This window comes from Rousettus aegyptiacus, unplaced genomic scaffold (genome assembly GCF_014176215.1).
Source record: "Rousettus aegyptiacus isolate mRouAeg1 unplaced genomic scaffold, mRouAeg1.p scaffold_m13_p_3, whole genome shotgun sequence".
In the NCBI taxonomy this organism is placed as follows: domain Eukaryota; kingdom Metazoa; phylum Chordata; class Mammalia; order Chiroptera; family Pteropodidae; genus Rousettus; species Rousettus aegyptiacus.
Genome location: NW_023416306.1, coordinates 78,468,762 through 78,472,774, shown reverse-complemented (window position 1 = coordinate 78,472,774; position 4,013 = coordinate 78,468,762).

Here is a 4,013-nt window from a genome sequence, read left to right as displayed (position 1 = left end):
GAAAATTATTTCTGGTAGTTACTTGTCACCATTTTGTTGAGTTCTTTTTTGTGGAACTTTGCTCTGTTCCTTCATTTGAGACGTTTCTTTGTCTCTCCATTTGGGCTGCCTCCGTGTGTGTGTGTGCGCGTGCGTGCGTGTGTGCGTGCGTGTGTGTTTCTATGTATTAGATAGGCTGCTATGTCTCCTGTTCTTAGTAGAGTGGTTTTATGCAGATGTCCTATGGGGCCCAGTGGTATAGTCTTCCCTGGTCGCATGAGTGAGGTGCTCCAGGTGTGTCTCCTGTATGGGCTTTGTGTACCCTCCTATTATGGTTGAGCCTTAATTGCTATTTGCATGTCAATGAGAGGGACTGACCCTCAGGCTGACTGGTAGTGAGGAATAGCTGTGACTACAGTAGAGAAACTATTATACAGGGGCTGACCCTACAGAGCACAAATAGCTTTAGCAGGGTTTTGATCCTTGCCAAGTCTACCTTTCAGGTGTATTGAATTTGTATTTGGCTCTGTTTGGTGCTCCAGGTTGGCCAAAGCCAGCCAACAGGTCCTCCTGGATGGGGCCCCACAGGCCAAGTTCAGCCGCAGCCTATGCCCTCACTGGGTCCCTCTGGCATTAGCCACCAAGAAATCTGCAGATGGCCACCACCCACTCTGGACTTGGAGGTCTTTCAAGAAGCCGAGCTGTAAACTGAGGCTGGCTGCTACTTGTGCTGTGCTTGGGGCTGCTCAGCAAAAGGTCTGGGGCATGCTGAGGCCAGATGTTTGTGTTTTTTGAACCTTTGAGAGATTTTAGGAAAGTCTGCAGCACGAGCCAATACAGCCCATTTGTATGAAAATGCCACTGGAAGTGACTTGGGTGGGCCTGCAAGTTGGGTGGGGCGAGCTCTAAGGGTATCGCCTGGGCAGAGCGATCTGTGTTCACCAGGTTGATAGAGACTCAGATATGGCAGCTGCCTGCCTCCACATTCAGGGAGGTGGGAGGGCTCAACGAAGAAACAATGGCTTTTGCCAGCACTTCTGTCTGAAAGAAAGCTGCTCCACCATACCTCGCCCTAAAGCCAAACAATTCAATCCTCTTTGTATAACACTGGCACCTTTCAAGCTGCTGCCCCAGTGCTGAAACTCAAAGCCAGTGAGTCTGTCAAGCAAGTAAGTCTGCATATGGGCCCTTTAAGAGGGGTGGCTGGGAGTCTAGCTTCCCTCCATCTCACTCAGCCACAGTCTCTACTGGTTTTCACAGCCAGAATTTGTGGAAGCTTCTTTTCTTAGCACTGGAACCCTGGGCTGAAGGATCCAGTGTGGGGCTGTGACCCTTCGCTTTTCCAGCGAGACCTCTGCAGCTGAGATATCCCTCCTGATTTTTATCTTCCACACACAGGTATGGGACCAGCCCATTCCACATTTCTGTTCCTTCTACCAGTCTCAGGATGGTTTCTTCTGCATATCCTTAGTTATAGGATTTCTGGTCAGTTAAACTTCAGGCAATTCTCAGTGATGGTTTTTCTGTAGTTTAGTTGTAATTTTCATGTGGCCATGAGGGAAGGCAAGCACGGTGTTTTCCTACTCCATCATCTTGAGCAGAAATCTCATCTTGGTGTTTCTTGAACTCTCCATTTTCTTATCACTTGATCTTTTCAGTGCCTAGATCACTCATTCACCAAACATTCATAAATGACATTCTTTTACTTTATTAAAAGTTATATTCGAATGACAGCTCTCCTTTTCCACTCTTTGTAACCCTTTGTCTCCAAAGGAAAGCATTTTCCTTTTCTTCATAGCCTTTCATGACATTAAATTACACATTTAGTCATTTACCTGTTTATTGTCTGTTTATCGTCCACAAGAATGTAAGATCCAGGAGGGCAAGATGCTACTGTTTTGTGCATTTCTATGTCTGTAGTGCCTAAGAAAGTAAATGGTACATAAATATATTGTTGATGAATGAATAAATGATTTTTTTCTTTAAATAATTTTTTTGACTTGAAGTCGATGCACATATGCTCTACCATCAAAAGTTAGAAGCTGCAACAGATCAAGTGCCAGAGGCAGTGCATGGATGTGTAAACGAAGACAAAATGAAAATGCCACTTCTGTGTGATTCGGGGGCAAATCAGAGTGGGCTGGGGCCCAGGCTCAAGATTACATTCACAGCATAGGGTAAGCACAGTGAATAGAATGTTGGAATAGAGAAAGGCCACCCCTGCCCCAGAATGTTAAATAATTAATATTCTTAGAAAATAAAAAAAATCACTAAGATTAAATTTTAAATTCATAGTCTAATGGACTGAATAGGCAAAACTAAAGGTAACATTACTGGACAAGAATATTGACATCAGGAATTTTACCTTATTGAAAAAAGGACAAAAATTGGAAATTTGGAGGAAAAAAAATATATATATATGGAAGATTTTATTTTGTGTATGTGTGTATATATATAAGTATATATATATACACACACACACACAACAAACTTCACCATTTTAACCACTTTTAAGATTTTAATTCAATAGTCATGTGACGACTGATTACCTGTATACCTTTTTTGGAGAAATATCTGTTTAAATATTTTGCCCATTTTTTAACTGGGTAGTTTGAATTTTTTTGTTGTTGAATTGTAGGAGCTCTTTATATATTTTGGATGTTAATTTCTTATCAGATATATAGTTTGCAAATATTTTCTCCCAGAAATAGAAGTTCTTTAAAGAGACAACATGAGGAATAAATAGTCAAAGGAATACTCAAAGAAATTGTTCTAGAACTAAAGACACAACTCTTCAGTTTGAAAGAACTCATATAGTACACAGCAGAATAGATAAAAAATGTTTACTATTACTACATATAATACCTATGTGTGTGTGCGGGGGTGGGTCTCAGCCTATTAACAGTGATGCTCTTGGATAGGAATTCCAGGAGCACTCACCTGGGCTGTACTATTTGTGGAGAGCCTCCATAGACATTCCCCACTGGAGCCAGTGTTGTGCCTGGGCCAGCCTTTGTGTTTCTTGTTATTGCAAGACACACCTCAGCAAGAAACCATCAGAAAGCTTTGAGGAAGAAGATGTATCACTTCCAGGTTGTGGAAGGTACATGGCACACCCAACGGCCACACAGCAAGATCATGGAGAGATGGAATGGATGGGGGAGAAAGAGAGAATCAGAAGTTCTGCCTTTATTAGGGTTCAGGGGTTGGGTGTCTAGGATTTCTTGGGTTCACTTATATTGACAAGTTTAAAGTATAAGAGCAGCAATTAGGGTGCGTGAAGAGAGAGGCCGAGTCACTCAAACAGTCAGTTGTTTAGGTTACCTGAGGCTTTCTGAAAGAAGGAACTTCATAGGTGCTGGTGACCTAATTCTTTATCTGGATACAGCTGGCAATATGTCTGACAAGATGGATGTCTTTTGAAATGGATGCCTCAGCAACAAAGAGCTTAATGTCAGGTACTTCCATGATAGTACGTACATAGGTACACATTGTATTATATCATATGATAATATGCACTTAAAACTTTTATATGAATGTATCATAAATGTATCATATCCACATTGAGACATGTAACTATTAGCAAAATCAATTAGATGTATACTTTTTACATTATAAAAATGTTACAAGGGGATATTCTAGCCAAAAAAGGAGGTACAGAACTATAAACATCAAACAAAACAGAATCTAAGGCACAAAGCACTAAATGGGGCAGAGAGAATTGTTTAATACCAATAAGAGCAACACACATCTGGTGGGAACCCTGAGACAAAATATTCAGCATTTCAAGTAAAAAAACAGGGAACTGAAAACATTAAACACACAATCTAAAACCATTAAGGCATTTGAGGAAAACCAACATATGAAAAAGAACTAATGTTCCTGAAAACAGTTAATAAATCAAATACTTGGAAACACAAAGATGAGGATGATTATATGCTCAGAGGAGCAAGTGGACTTATCTATACTCGCTCTCTCCAGTTTCTACGACTCATTCCATTTAACTTCCATCTACACCACTCATCACATCTACA